A 24103-nucleotide genomic window follows, 5' to 3' on the forward strand; every position below is an offset into this window, starting at 1 on the left:
ATCATGTCAAAAGTTATATAGTAAAATTCATAATCCATTCATAATACAATTTCTTGATAAACTGGAAATGCCATGTAACTTCCTCAACATGATAAAGGCATGTACAAAATCTTACAGTGAACATAAAAATTAGACGTTTGATTACTTTCTTCTTAGAGTTAAATATGAGTCAAGTATTCTTGCTTTTACTATTTCTATTTAATACTGAAGAACTGAGATTGTCTAATGCACAAAAAAAGATTGACAAGAAATAAAAATTCTGCGATTGTGCAAGTAGTATTTCAAAAGAAGATATATGTACATACATGCATACGTGCATACCTTATCAAGTATGCAAGATTTTACATTAATATCTAACACTTAACTGGCTCAATGATTTAGAAATAAAGGGAAAATTGCCATTTAAGATAGCAGAGAAATATCATGTATCTAGAAATAACGAAATATTTACATTAAAATATATATATACTTTGTTGACATAGAATATATGAATAAATGGAGAATTATGCTAGGTCAATGAATTAAAGTATTCAATATTTAATGTGCTGTGACTTCTTTTAAAATTGCTTTATAACCACAGAATCTGTGAAATGTGGATGGTAGGTTGGGGGTGGGGATTCATACATTTATAGGGAATGCAAAGGACAAAATAGCCTAGACGGCATAGCCTAGATAGCAGTCCCGCTGAAAGTCCCATAGAAAAGAGAATCTGAAGAGAACTTAATTACTAATGCTTAATTATGAGTGTGATTTTCAGGGGAAAAGAAATAAGGAAATAAAGATTTGAAGCCGAAAAATAAATGGGAAGCAAATATATTATGGTGCATTCTCAAGATGGCCGCTGCTTCACAAGGAGACAATCACTTGGCCACATAGGATGTTTGAAGACGTTGTACAGAAACACTACAACTCAGAAGTCCATGCACGATTGCAACGGAGAAAGACTTCATCAGCTGCCTCCTATCTCTGATGTGTTATTGATCAAGTTTGGTGTTATCAGGAGTTAGCCTGGCCCCTTTGGCAGCTGGTGGGAAAGTCTTACCTCATATCTTGCCACATAGTGCTCACACAAAAATAGAAAATAGTTGGAGAAGCCAGGGACTCCAGGTGTTGACCTTAGTGAAGAACGTAGCTGCCCCTCACAGGGTCTGTCTGCTGCTTTGGAGTCAGGTTGGAACAAGCATCTCAGTGCCCAGGAGGCAGGAGCACCTGACAGAATCCAAGGTATCATAGAAGATGATTATAACAAAGTCGGAAAGTTTTACCAGATAGCAAGACTTAATATTAAGCTCCAGTGGTTACCATCATGTGGCACTGGGACAGAAAGTAGGCCAAAGGATCAAATCAGAAGACCCTGAGGTAAAACCAGGCATATATGGGAATTATTTACGACAGATAATTTTGTGGTACTGGCAATGCTCAGTGTGTTGATTTGGGTATCAGTTACAATAATATTGACTTTACTTGTTACATTCTATCTGTAAAATTAATTTTACTTGGTAAATTGTGTGTTTGAATACTATAGTCTGTAAAAAAAATAACATAAAATAAATGCAACTGTTTCTGTCAAACATATGCATCGTCTTTCTACATCCAAATTTTAAAAATCAATTTGTCTGTAGTTTAAAAATATCCTTCAGGGATTTTTATTAGGTTTGCTTTGAATTTAAAGGTCAGGATAGAAAGAACAAAAGCGAGCCTCCCGATTCATGAACACATTTCTTTCCACTTATTTGGGTTGTCTTTGATTTATTTCTTAGGTGTTTTACATTTTTCACCATACAGATTCTGCACATATCTTATTCAATATGTACTTCAGTGTTTCACCTTCTGATGTCATTGTAAATGTTATTATTATTTGTTTTTAATTTTAAATTCCAAATGTTCATTGCTAGTATGTAGATATGCAATCGATTTCTGTAAATTTAACTTGCATCCTGTGACCACGCTAAACTCACTTATTAACTCTAGGAACTTCTTTTGCAAATACTTTGTCATTTTTCTAAGTATGCAATCACGCAGTCTGTGAATAGAGACAGATTTATTTTTTCTGTTCTAATTTGTCTTCCAAGAATCCCTGGGAAAAAGTAATTTTTTATTATTTCAAGTTTGAATGTGTTGGTTTCAGCATTAGATTAAAAGAAACTAAAAGTATCTTAGAGTAATTTATCAGAAATATCAGATGCTAAGTAGAAAAAGCTGTACTTCCAAGTACAGTATCATCCCTTGGCCTGTCGTCCCGGACCCTCTATGAAAATCTAGGAAACACAACTCTCCAGGAAATAATTTCCTGGACTGGCTAGCAGCCACAAGCAGTGTGCCTTATCATCTTGATTGTTTTCACTATTTGTGATTTTTAACTTGCCTATGATCTTTTATCCTCACTATATAGATGATAACCAACCACCCAGTTTGTCCCAGACAAGTCCTGTTTTATCCTTGCTAGTGCTACGTCTTTAAAAACAAAACAAAACAAACCTCAGTCCTACTCAAACCAGGTTTTGAGTCATCCTTGATATAGGTTTTGGTCATCCTTGACATAGAATGATATGTATCTTAAGAAAATATTGTTTCTTCTGTGAAAAATAACATCTAATATTTCTAGAAATATTAATTTTAACATTTTAAGGTATAATGAATATGAAACATATGAAACACTGCTCATCAGTCTTAACTGTTTTAACACTTTAAGATCAGACTATCTATTATTTTAGAGGACTCCCTCTATAACTTGGATGTATTGTCACATTTAAACATCATTTCTGTAAACACTTTACATAAAACATAAAAATATTATAATTTATATGACAACCTTATTTATATGAAACCCACCAATATTTAGTGCATCCTTCACCTGGTAATATAGAAAATTTTAATTTTTCTTCACAAAATCTCTGTACGCTGCCCTGGAAATAGCCATGCAAGTTATTGTAGAAACAGCTGGCATTCAGACAAATGTATCTGCCATTTATCACATCTCAATGAGAAATGAGCTTCATTAAACGCTACTGACTTTGCCTTCTGAAATTTTCCATCATGTTTACCTCCTTCCACCTGCTGTGTGAAACAACTAAACAGTATGTTCACTTTTGAGGCTCCCAGAACACTCAGCAAGAAGTGGAAATCTAAGGTCTTCTGTAGTACTCATTTTGATTTATGTAATGGAGAGAGTTTTTTTATACTAGATTAACTACTTCTCACTACAGGGTGTAGAAGATGCCTTTGTTCAGGAATGATATTATTAATTGTGGCAAGAAATAGGGAAAAGATTCTATAAATGATTCAGTATAATATGTGATAACATGAAAATAAGGTCATAATATATTACTAAGTGGAAAAAAAGACTATAAAGCAGTATGTGAATTGTGATTCTGTTTTTAAATACATATATAAGTGTACAAAGTCTGGGAGAAAATTCACCCTAAATGTTACCACGTCACTGAGTGATGTGATATAACTGGAGATTTTTACTAACTTTATTTTGCTTCTCTATTTTTAAATGTTCTATAATTCATATATATTTTCATAAAATTCATTCAACTAATCGAATTATAAAAATTACTAGTTTCTGAATATTTGCATGGCTAATATAAGAGCATTAGTGTGTCATCTAAAATGCACTGGACAGCCAGTCAGGTGACTAACAAATTTTGGCTGTAACACTACTATGTAACAAGATGTTCAACCTTCATCAGCCTTACGTTTTTCATTTGCAGAATGGAAAGAAATGTCTCATATGGCTTCTGGGAAAATGAGATTATATACACAAAGATACTTTGAAAAGTCAGCTGATATATAAATATCCAATTGTGCTTTAAAATGATAGTTTTGCTAGGCCGGGCACTGTGGCTTATGCCTGTTATCTCAGCACTTTGGAAGGTTGAGACAGGTGGATTGCCTGAGGTCAGGAGTTCGAGACCAGCCTGGCCAACATGGCAAAACCCTGTCTCTACTAAAAATACAAAAATTAGCTGTGTATGGTGGCACGTACTTCTAATCCCAGCTATCCCAGCTACTCCAGAGCCTGAAGCAGGAGAATCACTTAAACCCTGGAGGCAGAGGTTGCAGTGAGCCAAGATTCGCCACTGTTGCCTGGGTGACAGAGTGAGACTCAATAAATAAATAAAAATAATAATTGTTATTTTATTGCTTTTAACCTATAGTTAATGTTCTTAGGCTAAGATTTTAAGCTTACTGCTGGTTGGTTTGTGTATTTGAAAGAAAAAATAAAACCATGGTAAAATATAGAAAATTTTGTATAAAATGTCTTTAGTCAAATCCTAAGTGGATCATACTATGTTCTCTATAACATATTACTGTATGCCTTTTTAAAAAAATTCTAAGTGATATTTCCAAAAAAAATTTTTCCGAGCATTAATATATTTTCTACATTGAATATATAAATAAATAATTCTCTCTAAGAGCTATATGGTTTTTAAACAAAAATAAGATCAATTTAGAAATTTTTATGCAATAGCAGATTAGAAAAAGAGGTCTAGAAATTTGATGTGCATTCTCCAAGTTTTAAAAAAATTCTTATCTTACAAAACAACTATACAATCTTTTCCGCAACCATGTTCTTCGGCACTACTGGTAGAGATTGAGATAGTTGTGCCATTTGTCTAATGTTTATATGTTCATCTCTGAGTGGGCATGCAATGAAGATTTGGCTCATACATATTTAGGAAAACTGTTTTTGAGAATTTGATCCTGAGAACACTGAATGCCTAAATATTTTAAATTGAGGTTGATTTCACTGGTTATATCCATAATATCTTCACCTTGTGTCTATTTCAGCTTGTAATATTCTAGATTTATAGCAAACATTTCATCTCTCTGGTCTTATACTTTGATTGCCCTAGTTATTAATTGCTCACTCACATGTGTTTGCATCCACAGAAGCCAAAGTATTTTACTAAGTGTGAGAACAAAAAGTAACAGAATATGAGGTATCTGCCATTAATAAGTTACAGCTCTATAAAGCTCTCAGATTTCCCCATATAGTTAAGGAGAAAACATCTTGGAGATTTTCTTTTTTTCTGACAGTCTATTGGTATTGATTCAGTACTTCATAAAACTTCAGATCTCATCTTCTCTCCCATTATTCACCTTTCTAGAGAATATATATATATATAGCTCCTGGTTGTGTTAGGTCTAATTTAGGTCCTCACTTATTCATGTGGGATTAATTCTAAATCCCTTATGCAGAGGAAAGCTGTGCCAAATAGAAGTATTGGAAGATGCTAAAGTCCCAAGAAATGTTTATATATGGTTTGTAAGCCTTGTTCACGAGAGGCCATTTTTAGCAGTATTTTATTTATCTCTACCAATTGACAGAGATTGAGGGCTGTGTTGTCATGTGTCTTGCTGTTTATACAAACGTAAATCAACTCAATAACCGAAGTAAACAATCTTTTCACGTTGTAAAGGGTTCTTTCTGATTTAGGTTATATTACTAACACAAGCTAAAGCAATAACTGTCAGATTTCTTCAGGGGAAAATGGTAAAGTGTTCCCCCCAACTACCTCTGTCTCTAAATATTTAGCAGAATCTTTATGATGCAAAGTAGATTTACACACTGTCCTGAAATCCTTCACTTGCACTAATTTTTACCCTTTGGTGATGTGCCATTTGATTCTCTGTCATGCTTAAAATAGAATTGCAATGAAAAGGAACAAACATGGTCACAGTTAATGAGCTATTACGTGGGTATTTGAGCATAAAGAGACTTCAAGACTTAAGGGAATGAAAGAAAGTACAAATGAAAACTTTTAATTGCAACCTAATTTTATTTGTTCACAAATATTTTCTTAGTCATAGAAAGTTTTTTGGATGCCTGATTATTGTTTCTTTGAAAATTAAACCCTTTCTGTTTCCCAGACCTGTCTCATATTCTGTTTCCTTGTATTACTATGTGTTCACCCCCTTCATATTGGAATGTATGTCTTTCAATAACATCAATGGAACACATATGCAAGACTCATTATAGACCCATAAAGTAAAAAACATGAACATTCACAACTGTATTTCCTGTGCCTAGAACAGTGTCCGGCACCTAGGTGAATAATGTACTCCTCACAATGCATTTGACTTGAAAAATCAAATGTCGCCTCTTGTACTTCAGTGATATTACACAAAGTACTCAAATTTTCAATACATGTATTTTATGTATGAGTGAAGCTTACAAATATCTCCTATATTTAGCTTTTCATCAACGTGTGCTCATCCTTTTAATTGTAATTTTTAATTTAAGTTTCTTTTAGGTTGTGCCTGCTCAGCTTTATTCATTTCCCATTACACTGGAAATATTGAGTTTTATGAATTAATCATATTATCCATAAAGTTTTGCATAGTTTTAATAGATTCTTCTAAAATCAGTACAGTTTCCTTTTGCAATTCAACTCCCAAGTTTGACCTACTCTATCTAAAAAATCCTCTCTGAGTGTCCCTTTCAAAATCACTTTTCTAAACTATTTTGGCAAAATTTTATCACTCCGTGGAATAAGTAAGCAAGTCAGGGACAGTTTTCTCACTGTTATACCTTCAAGATGAGGGTTTATACATAACATTTATAATCTCTTTGCAAAGAAAGGCCTAGATATAAAATGAACCATTTTTAAATACAAAGTAAATTTGTTTAAAAATTTAAAAACAGGTAAAATATTATTCTTTTCTTTCACCTTTAGAAATCATTGTTTATTTAACATTTAACTCACAGAATTAGTGCAGATTTGGCTAACACTATGTCCTATACATTTTATAAAATATAAAACGTGCATGTGTCAGAACTATTTGAACCATGTGTAGGAAATGGAAAAGTCCCCTTTCAATTTTCATTCCCTGCTATCATCTGTTTTCTATACAAAGGCAGCCAGGTCTTAAGCCCCAGGTACAGGAAATAATCCTGTCTTTACTGACCCCTGAGTTACAACGTCTAAAAATGTACCTTTTCAGACTCTTAGTTAACAGCTTATATGACATTCATCTTTTACTCCTGATAGGGGCAAGTTGTAACATGCAATAAAGCCTGTGTTACATGCTATAGGTATACAAAGATGGCATTGTATCTTTCCATGTGCAATATCCTGTAAAGAGAGAGACCAGGAAGATAAAGAATATTTATGCATTATGGCATTTAAAGAATGCCAATAAAAGGTGCCAGGGCATCCACGGCAGGAAAATGTTGAGTCTAATGGACAATATCGTAGAGTCATCTGAGCCTAGCAATGAACAGGTCTGGAAATGATTAATGAATATTGTAGGAGGCATGCCAGAAGAATCTCAAGTTTAGAAGGAGGAAATGGTGCAAATAAAACCACAGAGGTGTGAAAGAATCATAGACAACATTTTTAAAAAAGAATTTAAAAAAGATGTCCAATTTAAAGAAAACAGTACAGGAGAAGTTGAAAAATAAAGTAACTAAATCATATTCAAAGGTGTGTCCCTTCTGTAAATGAGAAGAAAAAAATAACTGGGTGTTTCATACAAGTATCTCTGTGTTAAAAGATATCCCCAAGTTAGTGCAAGAAATGTTGTGAAGGGAAAAAACAGGCCTGTATATGAAACAGATCAGATGTTGCACTGTATTTGGAAAAGCCTTCGTTCATAAGCCTGTTTTGAAAGTTTCGTTCTTTCTCTGGAAGAGACATTTTTTTTTTCTGTGGCTTCTGGAATATCAAGTGAATATCATTTTTGACTGCCATCATGAATCAGAGAAAGAAATACATCTTACAAGTTCTGATGTCATATTCTCCTCCACACCGCCATGTGCAGACTCCTGCAGATCTTCAACAGGACCTAGGAGAACATAGAGTGACAGTCAGTGCATGGTGCTGCTGAGGAATCCCACAAGGGGCCCTGGGGGATGTGTACCCGGGCTGGAGTCTATGGACTGAGCTGCTGCTGGACCATTCTCCTTGGTGTTGAAGGAAGACAAAGGAGAGGGGCAGAAAGAAATGAAAGAGCCTTGGCTTTCTACTTAGGGCAACCTCATCAGTGTGAAATAGTCACCTTAAGAACAGGTTAATACAGAAACGCACTGTACTATAGAAACAGGAAGTACATTTGTGGCTGCCTAGATCCAGGGGGGTGGGAGTTGGGAAAAATAGAGGAGTGACTACTAGTGGGGTTTCTTTGAGGGGGAATAAAGAGGTTCTAAGATTAGATTGTAACAATGGTTGCACAACCCTGTGAATATAGTAAAAACGCTGAACCACCTACTTTAAATGGAGGAGTTGTTTTGCATGTCAACTACATCTAAATAAAACTGTTTTTTTAAAAAAAGAATACGTACAGTGGTGGTACTGGGCTGTAGATGTTTCCTGCAACATGAGAAAAAAATAAGGAACATGATGAGGATCAGATCATGCTGGGTTCTGTTGGCAAAGGGCTTTTATCCACTTGTTGAAATAAAAAAACGGATGTCAAACAGTGATCAAGTCACTGGCCCCCAAATAAAGCACAGAGGATGCTTGTGGGAAAAAAAAAAAAAAAAAAGTTTCATTCTGTTTGAAGTAGGAGACAAGGTGGAAAGCAACAAAGAAGACTGAAATGTCTAAAAACAGCCTTGTGCATTGCCAGAGAGTGAAGGGATGCATGTAGATGTGGAAAGGGGTAAAAACAGAGAAAGATTGGATATGTTACAGTAACTGCATCCATTCTGCACATACTCAACCATCCGTTACAATCAGAAGTACAGAAATAGGATTATATCAGGAAAAATCATTTGCAAATGACAATACGCAAAAAACAGCCTGTCATTTGCATAAATAAGTTTTGTCAGTTTCAAATATTAATTCTTCTGACAAATTATTAAACCAACAAATAATACAATTAAAGACAAAAGGGATATAATATGTTTAATAGTACATAAAATTGTTATTGGCAAAAATAAAAGTGCAACTCAACTAATCAAATGCAGTTACAATTATACTAAAGCCCCTACTAGATGAAAGAATAGATAACTTGCAGGTCAGAATTGCACTAAGATAAAGTCCAGGCCCAAATACACATATCAGTGTTGTATTCATAATGATGTCTGACTCTCAGCTCTCCAAACCCAGTATTTTCTAAAACTAGTGAAGAGGAGTGTCAGTGAGGTGGAAAAGTTCATTCCCATGCTATCATTACTTAAATTTATGCAAAACTGCTCTTTGCGTGAACTAAATCACTAAAAGAAAAAAATCTCATAACGTCACAATTAAGAATACAATTCTGAAAGTAGATATACTATAAAATGTTCAATCAAGAGAAAAAGAAAATTAAATATTTTGACATATGTAACTATTTGTCTACTTTTGTAAAAATTTGAAGTTTATGGTGGGGACTTACTGAAACATCGAAAATTCGAAAAGGAAAAAAATTTTTATCTGTAGGAACTTCTCCAGCTTTACTGCTATTTAGTTCTCAGGTTATGCTAACAATGGAATCTATAAACCACTAAAAGCATTAATACGATAAACCATCACTAACTAAAGAAAGGAAAAGAAAAGGAAACTTTCAAGAAGAGAAATCATTCTAAATTGCATGATAATCATATGAGAAAAAAATTTTCCAATTACTCTGTATTTTGGAGAGGATTCTAGAAATGGTAACATCAAGGTAAATTAATCATGCCATATAATACATATTTTTACCCAGTACTTATTTTGTTTAATAAATGCCTTAAAATGAATATCAACCCATATATTTAATATATTTTATAGAGGTGTATCTCTCTGGAAAAAATGACTACAGATATAGTAGTCTGATTACTTATATGAGGTAGAATATTATTGGTTTAATAAGGTAAATATCCAAAATGTCCAGTTAATATTGCTCTTTTAATATTTAAAATTTATACATTTCCCCCATATTTTAACAAATTCTTAATTAGTGAAATTGAACTTGGGGAGATATACTAGTACAAGAAGAGAAGAAAGAGCATACGAGCTGCTACGTTTCAATAAAGGACATGCAAGTAACCAACATCTGCAAAGATGTTTTGAATTATCAGTAATTCTGTAAACATCAGCCAACTCATCGGGTTTTTTTAACTTGCAGATTGAGAGATATTGCAATACAATTTTGTTCTTATGCAAATTGTGCACATTTATCATAAATAGATAATCTAGAAGTTTAAATGAACCCTGTGATACCAGATCACCTGCGTTTAAGTCCTGGCTCTGCAAATTGCAAGTTATTGTAACCTTAGGCGCAATGCCCTGCCAAGCCATATCAGAGTTTGAGACAAATGGAAAAATGTTTATCCCCATACATACTTACCTAAATATCCTTGTTTATTTTGAATCAAGTGGAGAAAGTTAATACAAGCTCACTAAATGTATTAACTAAAAAGTTAATACAAGCTCACTAAATATGGTATAATTTTTTTATTATTTTTTAATTTTTTATTTATTTTTTCATTATACTTTAAGTTCTAGGGTACATGTGCACAACGTGCAGGTTTGTTACATATGTATACATGTGCCATGTTGGTGTGCTGCACTCATCAACTCGTCAGCACCCATCAACTTGTCATTTACATCAGGTGTAACTCCCGATGCCCTCTCTCCCCCCAACCCCTACAATAGGCCCCGGTGTGTGATGTTCCCCAAGTGATCTCCTTGTTCAATTCCCACCTCTGAGTGAGAACATGTGGTGTTTGGTTTTTTGTTCTTGCGATAGTTTGCTGAGAATGATGGTTTCCAGCTGCATCCATGTCCTAAGGCACACCTGTTTAAGGTACTTACTGTAACTGGAGCTTGCAGGCCTGGAAATTGTGTGTGAGTCAGTGTGTGAGTGGTGAGTGAATCTGAAGGCATAGAACATTACTGTACACTACAGAAGACTTTATAAAAACTGTACACTTAGGTTACATTAAATTTATTTATATTTTTCTTTCTTCAGTAATAAACTAAACTTAGCCTGCAGCAACTATTTTGCATTAAAAAGTTTTCAAAGTTGTTTAACATTTTGACATTTGTAATAACAATTAGCTTAAAACACAAATATACTGCAGTACAAAAATATTTTCTTCCCTTATATCCTTATTAAAAAAGCTTTTTTCTATTTTTTAATCTTTAATATTTTTAAATTTATAATTTTTTGTTAAAAATTAAGATGCAAACATACACATTAACGTAGGCCTACACAGGGTCATAATTATCAATATCTCAGTCTTCCACCTCCGTACTGAGTCCCACTGGAAGGTCTTCAGGGGCAATAGTACTCATGGAGCTCATCTCCTACAATAACAGTGCCTTCTTCTAGAATACCTCCTGAAGGACAGCCTGTTTTATAGTTAATTTTCTTAGTAAGTAGGCATATACTCTAACCTAATGATAAAAAGTAGAATATAGTAAATACATAAACTGGTAATATAGCCACTATTATTATCAAATATGAACTGTACATAATTGTATGTGCTGTACTTTTATGCAACTGGAAATTTAATAGGTTTGTATACATCAACATCACTACAAACATGTGAATAATATGTTGTGTTAGGATGTTAGGACACCTGCAATGTCAATAGATGACAGAAATGTTTTACCTACATCATAATCTTATGGAACCTTCATCATGGTCTGTTGTTGAGTAAAATGTCAGTATGCAGTGCATGACTGTATACATACAGACACACATGTGTTTTATATATATACCATATATGTGAGCTTGTGTATATATGTATATGTATGGGTGTGTATGTGTGTATATATATAGTGATATATATATAAAAAACATGTGGGAGGGCATATATATATAGATATATAGAGAGATTAGATATAGATAGATATGGATATATATATGGAAATATGAAATGAAATCTATATGTGGAAGATATATAGAAATATCTATGTGGATATATGGAGAGAGCTATATAGGAAAACATATACAGTTGGCCCTTGAAAAATGGGTTTGAACTGCACAGATCCACTTATATGTGAATTTTCTTTCACCTTTGCTACTCCTAAGATAATAAGACCAACCTCTTCTCCCCATCCTCCTCCTCAGCCTACTTAATATGAGGAAGACAGGAATGAAGATCTGTAGGAAGACCCCCTTCAACTTAATGAATAGTTAAGTGGAATGATTTTTTTCTTCCTTATGATTTTCTTAATAACATTTTCTTTTCTGTAGCTTACTAGAATACAGACTATAATTCGTATAACACACAACATATTTGTTAAGCAACTCTTTATGACTAAGGTTTCTGGTCAACATTGAGTTATTAATAGTTAAGTTTGGGAAAATTAAAAGTTATATGTGAATTTTTGACTATGTGGGCTCTTGGTGCCCCTAAACTTCATATTGTTCAGGGTTTAACTGTATACATACATCTTTTTCTCTCCTTTTCTTGTCTCCCCATCCATATATATGTGTGTGTGTGTGTGTGTATGTGTGTGTGTATGTGTGTGTGTGTGTGTGTATATATATATATATATATATATATATATATATATATATATATGGATATGGCCTACAGTTTCCTGATTAAATCTCCAGCTCCTCTGTCTGTTACTCTTGAATGTAGTGTTCACTGGAGCTGTCATAGGTCCTCGGTCAACAGCAGCATTCTTGGGGACCTGCTGTCTCCTGCCCTCCCCTTGCTCCTACCCACAGTAGATTTGAAATCCCCTCTTATGCTAATGCCCTGCTTGCTTTTCCTCTAGATGCTGAGAGAATGAGTGGCCATCGAAAGCAATTCTGTTCATCAGACAAGAGTTCTTCCCATTTACACCACATCTGCAGTGAATTCCTCCACTGCAGTATTGAACCTTTTAAAGTCATCCATGAAGGTTGAAATCAACTTCTTCCAAACTCCTCATAGGATTGATATTTTTACCTCCTCCCATAAATGACAGATTTTCTGAATGTCATCTAAAATGGCAATTTTTTTCCAGAAGGTTTTCAACTTACTTTGCCCAGATCCATTAGAGGAATCACTGTAGCAGTTATAGCCTTAATAAATGTAACTTTAAAATAACAATACTTGAAAGTAAAAATTACTCCTTAACTGTGGGCTACAGGATAGATATTGTGTTAGCAGTCATGAAAACAACATTAATCTCCTTGTACATCTTCATCAGAGCTCTTGGGTAACCACATGTGTTGTCAGTGATCAGGAATACTTTGAAAGGAATTTCTTTTGCTGAACAGTAGATCTCAACAATAGGCTTAAAATATTCAATAAACCATGCTGTAAACAGATGTGTTGTCATCTAGGCTTTGATATTTCATTTCTAGAACAATCGCAGAGTATATTTAGCATAATTCTTAAGGGCCCCAGTATTTTCAGAAGGGCTAATGAGTATTATCTTCATCTTAAAGTCACCAGCTGTATTAGCGCCTAAAAAAGAGAGTCAGCCTGTTCTTTGAAGCTTTGAAGCTTTGAAGCTGGGCATTGACTTCTTCTCTCTAGCTATGAAAGTCCTAGAGGGCATCTTATTCAAATAGAAGGCACTTTGGTCTACATTGGAAATCTGTTGTTTAGTATAGCCATGTTCATCAATTATCTTAGGCAGGAGAACTTCAGCTGGACAACTTGCTGTAGCTTCTTGCATTTGCTTCATTTGCGCTTTTAGGTTGGAGATGGTTTTATAAAGATAATTTATTTTCTTAAACCCCATGAATCAACACCTACTAGCTCAAACTTTTCTTCTTCAGCTTCCTCACCACTCTCAGACTTCATAGTATTGAAGAGGTTAAGGCCTTGTTCTGGATTAAGCTTTGGCTTAAGGAAATGTTTGATCTTTTTTATTCAGAACACTCAAATTTTCTCCATTAAGCCATAAGGCTGTTTTGCTTTCTTATAATTTGTGTGTTCACTGGAGTCACACTTTTATTTATTTTTTTTAGAGACAAGGTCTTGCTCTATTGTCCAGGCTTCAGTTCAGTGACACAATCATAGCTCACTGAAACCTTGAACTACTGGACTCAAGTGATCCTCCTGCCTGAGCCTCCCAGGTAGCTGGCACTATAGATGTGTACCACCACACTTAACTTTTAAAAAAAAATAAGTTCTCACTATGTTGCCCAGGCTGGTCTTGAATCCTGGTCTCAAGCCATTTCCTCAACTTAGCCTCCCAAAACTCTGGGATTACAGGTGCAAGCCACCACACCTGCCCTGGAGTAACACTTCTAATTTCCATCAAGAACTTTTCCTTTGCATCCACAACTTGGCTACTTGTTGCAAGAGGCCCAGCTTTCAGCTTATCCTGACTTTCAATGTGCCTTCCTCACTAAGCTTAGTCATTTCTAGCTTTTGATTTAAAGTGGCTCTTCCTTTCACTTGAACATTGTAGAGCTATTAATTGCCCTAATTTTTTATTGTTGTTTTAATATTTGCTACTACCACCAAGATCTGCACCTTCAGTGGCTCCTCCCAGGCCCATGTTCTATTAAGGGACACTGCAATGGCCCTTCTGCTCATCTTGACAGAGCGTCTTTAGGCTTAAGAGATCTGGGCACTGCTCCACCATTCCTGCTCTAGTTCCTCTACTAGCAATAGCTGCATATTGGCTCAACTCCTAAGTACTATCCATTTTCAGGGGCAGTTGAGTACTCAGTTGATTTGTTGCACACTCCTTAGTGGATTCTGACTTCTATGGTCAATGTACTGTTGTATAATCAACTAGCCTAATTTCAATATTGTTGTGTCTCAGGGAATAGGGAGGCCTGAAGCTAAGGAGACATGGAGCAATGTTCAGTCAGTGGAGCAATCAGAACACACACAACATTTATCAATTAAGTTTACTGTCTTATATGGGCATGTTTTGTGGTGCCACAAAACAATTACAATAGTAACATCAAAGATCACTGATCACAAATCACTGTAACAGATATAATAATAATGGAAGTTTGAAATATTGCAAGAATTACCAAAATGTGTCACAAAGACCTGATGGACTTGCTAGAGGCAGGGTTGTCAAAAACTTTCAATTTGTTCAATATGCAATATCTGCATGGTAAAATAAAGCATAGCACAATAAAAAGAAATATGGCTGTATACACTATTTATAATGTATATCCCTACATATAATATATATCTATGTATAATAAATGTACATATTGTTATATATCTGCAAATATATATGGTGAATATATATCCATGAGTTGCCAAATCTGTTTTCACATCATTATGAACCCTCACAAACATGCCAGCAAGGAGCCATGATGGCTGTGCATACCCAGGAACAGAGTTGATTAAAAACAACTGTCCCATTTACACAATGATACTGTGTCATATGACAAATAAATAACAGCAACCTGCCTATATGTAAAATGTTGACATCTTGCTTCTCATGAATTTTTTTAATTTTGATTTTTTAAATTCATTGACTTAAATATCATTTAACCTGATTACTGAGTTTTGGCACCAATTTTTAAAAATTAACTCATTTATTTTAAAATGATTTTCATTGTATACATTTATGGGGTACAATATGACTTTTTCATATATGTATATATAATGGAATAACCAAATCAAAGTAAATAACATATCTTCATCTCATAAACATCATTTCTGTGGTTAGAACATTTACAATCTACTTTCTTAGCACTTTTCAAGTATATAGCACATTATTATTAACTATAGTAACTCTGGTCTGTAACAAAATAAATGTCCAGAACTTAATCTTTTCTTTTAACTGAATCTTTGTATATTTTGACCAACGTCCATCCTAGTCCCCAGCCTATGATAACAACACCCTATTCTTTTGAGTTCAACTTTTTCAGATTCTACATAAAAGTGAGATCATACAGTATTTTTTTCTGTGCCTAGTTTATTTTACTTAGCATAATACCCTCCAGATTCATCCATAGTATCTCAAATAGTAAGATTCCCTTTATTCTAAGGCTAAATCTTATTCCATTGTGTGTATCCATCCCAATTTCTTTACCTATTCATCCATCAAGTGATATTTAGTTTATTGTCATATCTTGGCTATGAATGAATAATAATTCGCTATTATAAATAATGCTGCAGTGAACATGAGGCTGTAGATACCTCTGTGACATAACTGATTTCATTTCCTTTGGATATATACACAGAAATGGAATTGCTGGATTATGTGGTAGTTCTATTTTTAATTTTTGAGAAACCTCCACACTACTTTTCATAATGGCTGTACTAATTTACATTCCCACAAACAGTGTGCAAGGTTCCCCGTTCTCTATATATTTGCCAATACTTGTCTTTTGTATTTTAATAAATGCTCTTCTCACAGGTGTGAAGTGATATCTCATTATGGTTTTAATTTGCATTCCCCTGATGATTAGTGATGTGAACATTTTTTCCTATACCTATTGGCCTTTTGATTCTCTTCTTTTGAAAAATATTTATTCAGGTTCTGTGCCCATTTTTTAATCAGTGTATTTATTTTCTTTCATTGAGTTGAGTTCCTTATATATTTTTTACATTAACCTTTTATCAGATATATTGTTGATACAGTTTGAATATTTGTCCCCACCCAAATTTCATGTTGAAATATAATCCCCAGTGTTGGAGTTGGACCCTGGTAGCAGGTGTTTTGATCATTGGGGAGGATCCCTCATGAATGGCTTGGGCCATCCCTTTGGTGATAAGTGAGCTCTAGCTCTGAGTTCACATAAGATCTGGTCATTTACAAGTATGCAACAGCTCCTGGCTACTCTTTCTCTCACTTGCCACTGCTGTGTGGTATTCCAAAGCATAGCAAAGGCATCCCCTTTGCCTTCCACCATAATTGTAAGCTTCCTGAAGCCTCCCCAGAGGCTGAGCAGATATCAGCACCAGGCTTCCTGTAATGCCTGCAGAACTGTGAGCCAATTAAATCCTTTTTCTTTATAAATTACCCAGTCTCAGATATTTCTTTACATCAGTGTGAATGAACTAATACAATGGTTTACAAATACTTTCTCCTGTTAAACAGATTGTCTCATTAATAGGTTGCTGAATGTTTCCTTTGCTGTGCAGAAGCTCTTTAGTTTGATGTAATCCCATTGGTTTATTTTTCCTTTTGCTGTCTGTGCTTTTGTGATAACATTCAGTAAATCTTTGCCAATACCAATATCATGGAGACTTTCTTCAATGTTCTTGCCTAGCAGTTTTATAATTGTAGATCTTACAGTTAAGTTTTTAAATGATTTTTAATTGATTTTTTATATGGGGTGAGTTTCATTATTTTGCATGTGGTAATCCAGTTTTACCCACCACCGTTTATTAAAGAGATTGTTCTTTCCCCGTTGTGTGTTCTTGGCACCATTATCAAATATCAGTGGACCACAGAATGTAGGTTTATTTATGGGTTCTCTATTCTTTTCTATTTGTCTATACGTTTGTTTTGGTGCCGCTACCATGCTGTTTTGATTATTATAGCTTTGTAGTTGACTTTGAGATCAATTGGTGTGATGTCTCCAGTTATTTTCTTTTTGGAAAAAAATTTTGAGTATGCAGGGTCTTTTCTGGCTCCATGGAAATGTTAGAATTGCTATTTCTATTTCTGTCCAAAAATGTTATTGGGGTTTTCTGGAGGATTGCACCGAACTTACAGGTCACTTTGGGTTGCACAGATATTTTTGCACTGAATTTAACAGTGTCACCTGTCTTACCTTCATCTCGGCCCTAATTAGGCAAGTTACATAACTGCTCTGTGCCTCAGTTTCTCCACCTAAAACTGTGTTGTTTCTTATAAAACACTTAGAACAATATCTGCCAGCAAACAATAAGTACATAAAAGATGTTATTGTCATTATTATCATTAACATTAACCTTTTTGTCTTACCTCTGCTTTCATTTTCAGAAAATGTAATTCTTCTGAGTAATATCTTCCTGGAGATCTGCATCCACTGGAGAAATGACTCAAGGTAGTATGAACCACAAAGCAAAGATTAGGATTACACTGATTTAATAAGAAAATATACTCATTCTCAACATGTCATTATCATGGCTAAGAAACAGATTTTAGAATATTTGATTTTCATTAAGGCTCCTTAGCCATAGAGCCTGGCAATTCAGTAATAAAGCATGACATAGCTAAGAGAAGAACAGAGGAATCATTCTGTCTTTTTGAGAACATTCTTTGAATTGATTCCTTTTCGATATTCTTAAAGAATATGCTGACTCAATTTATAGTTATTTCAATGATGTAAAGATGCTAGAGAAAGGAGTGTGAAAGCAAGAAAATGACACACTGAAAGAAGATAGTCAAGGTCTGGCGCTCTTTCTGGGTATTAGCTACCTCTCCCTGCCCCTGCTAGCCCAGTTCAGTGATGTCAGAGCCAGGCTATGCCTCTGCCACAGGAATTAGAATTCAAGTCCTTCCCCTATTGGGAAAACAGGCTCTCTGTACTTATGACAAGATTATCAGCATGACAGGAACACTTTGTGTTATGCCAATAAGATATTATTTTTCCAACAGCTTCAACAGGGAAATATATTATTCTTAAAAATTTAGACAGAAATAAAAGTTCTATTTATGTTTTCTGGCAGATCTTATTTCTCTATTTATTTGCACTTTGAATAGCAGAGTTCCCTTTCATGAATATTCTAATCAGATTGAAGATATCTTCCATAGCAGAGTTCCCACAAATGGCAGTACCAAGTATAGTAGAGCAACAAATATCTGCCTTTGGCAGCAGGTGAAAGTTCTGTTTTTCACAAGTAGTTCCAATGCATCTTGGGTACTCATATCAAGAACCTCAGACAATTTTAAACAAAGAAGAGCTGTCATATTTTGCCTCCACATTTGCTGTTACATCAGGATGAGTTTTAGAGTCTCTGGCTGTTCTTTCAGTAATTAGTTCATTTAAATATATGAAAAATGTAAATTAGGATTCTACTGTTTCTGAAAGAATGAGCTAACTTTGTGAATGACTGAATAAATGAATGACCCGTTGACAGAAATAGTACAAAATGTCTGACATGTTTTCTTATTTTTGACACCCCCAGTTAATCTTCCATGGCAATAAAACTTGTTCAGTGAAAAAGACTATTTTTTTCACTGGTAAAAATAAAATTAGCCTAAAATGTCACTGGAACAGTTTTGAACTGGGGAAAACATGCCAGCTTGAAGAAACTTTTTTCTGTCAAATATTTGGTTAGGAGAAATGACAGAACCAGCCAGTAAAAAAAAGCTCCACATTTTAAAATAATAGAATAAATCTTCTAAAAATACAAAAGTGTATCAATTACCTTTAACTAACCATTAAACATTTAGCCATTTATATTAGAGACACTCAGTACAGATCTTAAAGGAGATGTGCCCTATCAATAATGCTTAATACCATTTCTTGGACTCTGGCAGATAATGACTTGAGATTTTTAAGGCATAAGAAATTCTATAGCAGATTAAACACGTTTTATCTTCTTTACTCATTTAAGGTAAGAGAGAAAAAATGTATACACTGCTCTCCATGTGACAAAGATATACTTTGAGGATTCTGTGATAATTATATCATAATCTCCATCCTGAACTGAATTATAGTACAAAGGATGAGACACCCAGGCCATCATGGGGCCACTAAATAAGTGCTGCGATAGGCCTAGGGGAAACCTAGCCTTGGAATGAGAGGATGAGGAAAACTTTTTTGGTATATGTGGTGGCTAGAAGAATCATAACTAACCCAGGAGTTAATTATAATCCTTCATAAGTAGATATGAATATTCCTGAAGATTTCAAACTGTGTAAAATATGCCAAATTGTGGTACCTGCTATAATTACAGATCCTTTTAAGAGAAATTATCCCAAACCACTTCTCCATGTTATAGCTCATGACTGAAGGGCAACCATTTCTTGGGCTCTTATCTTGTCATCTGCCCAGCCTTAAAGGTTGACCTCTACAATAGCAGTATGATAAGTAAATCATATTAATGTTCTTTAAAAAGTAAAAGAGTTGGCAGTTTTGGCTGAAGTCCAAAGAATGCCTTGAGAAAGGCAAAGAGATAGAATAGAAGATACACACAATGTGAGGTTCTAAGGAAACAGGTAATAGCAGTAGACTCTCCCTGTAGATACCATGTTGAAGATGTGGCAGTCAAGAGTAATAGGGAAGCAACTATGTTAAGGGGAGAGAAGCAGAACTGGAAAAACAATTCATAAGTCAAAGGCAGAAGAAAGGAAGGAAAGTTCTGTTTCTAAGATCTCAGCTATGGGTCAGGCTTCAATCTCCGTAAGACCCTCTACCTTTAAATCTCTCATATTTATTGAATCCCTGCCTTCCTTACTGATCACGGAAGTAATTTTCCATTATTTAAAATAATATGAGTGTCTGTCCCTTTCAGCCAAATGGGTCTAACTGCAACAGAAGTTATCAATCTTGTTTACATCTACAGAAAAATGTTTTAAGATCCCCAAATTATTCATAATAATTAGTAAAAATACTTCTCAAGGAAAGGGGGCAAAAGCTTAAAACAGTAAATATGTAGGACAAGACTATGTAACTTAAATATTAAGTGAAATTATTGGTATTCAATTTTATTCATAAAAGAGGAGAAGAAGAAAAACATCTCTTGCTAATATCCTGCTGTGCACACTGACATTTAAATGGATATGGAAGAACCGTGTGTCTACATTGAGTTCTTGCTCACTAATCAAAACTGCTGTGCATCACCTCAGAAAATGGCTCTGCAGTCCTTCAGGCCAATCTACATAACTTTAACGATTTTCATGGTTAAGTGACTCAGAGCAGATCTTTTCCCTAGTCATTTTAGAATTTTCATTGAGTTCCTCGCTTTAGTGGACAAAGCCAGGCCCACTCTGTGATGCTTCATTATTCAGTTATAAAGGATAAGAAAACAGTGATTAAGCAACTCGTGTATTATGTGCTGGGCCCTCTCCATAGGCCTTCTTATTTAATCTTAACCATAGCTTGGTGAATTTAGGTTACCCTTCCTTGGCAAATAAGAAAATTGACATTAGAAATTTGCCCAAAGGTCACACCATTAGGATTTGAATTCAAGTTTGTCTGACTCCAAATCACCTACTCCATGCTCTCATCCAAACCCACAAAGATATTTTCTGTTCTCATGCTTGGTTTGATCCCCAACTGACTCTTTTACGCTGAAACACTAGACACAAGGACACCAAGAACTTCAGATGCCATAGTGGGTCAGATAGGCACAACCATGATACTGAAGAAGAAACTGTTAGAAAAACATACTAGGTAATGGTTAGCTGTTCTCAATAGACTATTCTGGTGTGATTTATCTATTTTTTCTATAGAAATTTTCATCTAAGAAGTTAATATTCATAATCTAACAGAAGTCACTGGCCAGTCACAAGTTAAAAAATGCATATCTTACTTCCTTAACATTCAGTCTTTTCCTTCCTTTTTTAAGTAGAGGGGAAAAAGAATAGGGAAGTTTTTCTCCTCCACCTTTTCCATTTTACATTGACAATATCCTTATGTTTGTTTCTCATTATCCACAAAGTCAGGCTGGGGGCAGGCAAGAGAGAGATGATTAATTTTGTTCAAGCCTATCTTTAAAATCCACTGTTCTTGTTAGTTATTGCTGTGTAACAAAACATTCAAAACTCAGTTACATTTTTTTAAAAATCCACTTTATTAGGCTTACAATTCTGTGGGTCAAGAACTTTGTCAGGGTTCAGTAAAGATGGCTTGTCTTTGTGCCATGATGTCTGGGCTTCAGGCAGGGTAGTTCAATTGTCAGGATATGGTGGAAAACCATGTGTTCTTGGACCTCACTACTGTTCGTTATGGCATCTGCTGGGTCTGGAATGTCCAGAATGGCTTCTTCACATTCATAGCTAGTGTCTAGACTTGGATGTCAAAACAACTGGCAGTTAACCAGTATTGCTTTCTTTAAAAAATATATCATCTTCACATTTTACATGACTATTTTGGATTTCTTCATAGTGTGGACTTCTCAGGGTGGTCAGACTGCTGATGTACTGTTCCACTTCTCCTAAAGAGAACTTTTCAAGAGACAAGAAGTAAAATCTAGCAGATTCTTAAGGTCTGAGTTCAGAAATGCACGAGGTTTAATTTCTACTTTATCCTCTTAGTCAAAGTAGTCACAGAACACACTCAGATATGAAGAGAGATGACATGAACTACTGGGAGGGATATAAAAAATGCATGCTTTCCATCTGCCACACCTTATCTCCTGCATCTTTCCTCTCCATTCTACCTGTGTCACTATTAGCATGAAGTCCTTATTTAATGAATACTTTTAATTTTTTTTAATTAAAGACTTACTCTGTGCTACCTACTGTGCTTATATGATAAGGAAATAAATAACATGCATAATAGGGGTTCTACTCCTTACTAACTTGCTGTGAAAAAAAACATTTACTAACTGAGCAATTCAATTCTTCTCTGATCCATTTTTGTCAGTTGTAATAAATGTACCTCACAGAGATGTTTTGACAATGAAATGAAATAAGACAGGTAAATTGCCTAACACAGTACCTGAAATATATTAGACAGTGACCAGTCAAATTTCCCTTTCCTAAATTAAGATAATTATGGTTAATGTGTATAGTTTAGATATGCATATATGTGTTTTAGGGGAGGAGAAAAAATTAAAGTAAAATTCTATTCTGGCAATGCCAGTAGCATAACAGAAATAGATTATTTCATGCTCCATTTCTGGAAAGTGTGGAGTAGTGATGGATAGGTTTATTTTGGGACATTGAGAACCTAGCAAGTCTACCATCATTTAACAGTGGAAAGAGAAGCAACCTAGGAAAACACTCAAATAGTAATAATCAGTTAGGCCTAATGCATTACTTTGTCCTACACACAGTTCTCTTCTCATTTATGGCAGTCTTCCTTATATTATAGCAATGTTTGATCATAAATGAGTGCAAACATTTTTATACCACATTATTACCATTTAAAGAATAAGACATATTAAATTCACTTTTGTTTTACATTCTATAGCACTTATAATAGTAGTTTGCACGTAGTAAGTACTCAATAATTAATTGATCCATCAATTCAAGGGGTAATAGTGACAGTAGACTAATAATATAGAGATTTTGCATTTTTAGTATATGTTCAGTTCAATGCTTGTTCCTATTAACAATAGGTACTATAATGTAACCATGTTAATTTATATTTTAAAAGTTTAGGTATATAATAAATTTCTCTCTTAAAGGGCAAAAAGAGGTTAAACCTAGACATGTCTAAACAGAGGCCAACTGACCATATGTCAGGAATATTAAGAAGGAATCCTTTCCATTGCTGGGCATGCACTGGCTGTAATTCTATACAAAAATCACAATGTGCTAAGTGCTGGACAAAATATAAAATGTAAACATAGTTCCTGCCTTGTAAATATCTAAAATAAATTACACTAAAAATTATCCTTTTATTTAACTAAAACGTAGTTGCCCTACCCGGAAGAAGATGATTAATGTACAAGAAACTGCTAAAAGCCTTCAAACGGCTGTGTTCCAATTACAGAAATATGATCATGAGTCTAAAATACAAATAGAATTGCATACAATCAAAGGATGTTATGGCAGTGTTTTCTATTTGAATCCAGATTTTCAGAAACCAGGTCAATGGTAGCTAGGAGCTTTTCTATTAGGTCCAAAGGAACTTACTTAAATCTGTCATTGTTAGTTTTCATAAGTGAAAAATGCCTTAGTCTGCTGTTTACATACCTTTAGATAAACTATCCAAATGTTGCCAAAACTACTGTAACTGAAAATTTATATACAGAGAAATATCTATAATCCTAATCAGAGGATTAATTTACATCTTTGAAAAACAATACCAAGTTAGAATGGAGAGAAAAGTTCATGAAATATTTTGTGTGACCATGATACCTAACAAACCTAACACTGTGATTACTAAGTGCCCACTCCATTTAATAATACAAGAAAAGTGTCTTTTATTGATAATACACACAGTTTGGTTTCCTTGGCTATACAAAACAAAATTCAACCATTATACTCCCTTCTAGACATCAAGAAGAAAAATGATGTGGCCTGAAATTGATTTCTGAAAAGCAAGAGGGAAACCAAACATCTGAATGAACAACAACAACAAGAAATTTAAAATATATAAACACTGGTGTTGTAACAAAGATGGACTGAATTGTGGGCCACTCTCCACTTGGTAGCTGAAACCATTTGAACCCTATGTTCTTAAAATGCAGACAATCATTCCA

General features: G+C 34.5%; 1 long non-coding RNA gene across 2 annotated transcripts in view; it reads left to right on the top strand.

Moving 5' to 3' along the window:
* Nucleotides 1–223: 223 nt before the first annotated feature.
* Nucleotides 224–24103, top strand: part of LOC144332701 (uncharacterized) — an 80550-nt gene continuing 56670 nt past the window's right edge. For both annotated transcript variants that reach the window (XR_013400680.1, XR_013400679.1), the window contains exons 1-2: nt 224–1224; nt 17763–17826. This is a non-coding gene — a long non-coding RNA (uncharacterized LOC144332701). The remainder of the gene's footprint in view (nt 1225–17762; nt 17827–24103) is intronic.

The sequence above is a fragment of the Macaca mulatta genome, chromosome 11 (assembly GCF_049350105.2).
Source record: "Macaca mulatta isolate MMU2019108-1 chromosome 11, T2T-MMU8v2.0, whole genome shotgun sequence".
Classification (NCBI taxonomy): Eukaryota; Metazoa; Chordata; class Mammalia; order Primates; family Cercopithecidae; genus Macaca; species Macaca mulatta.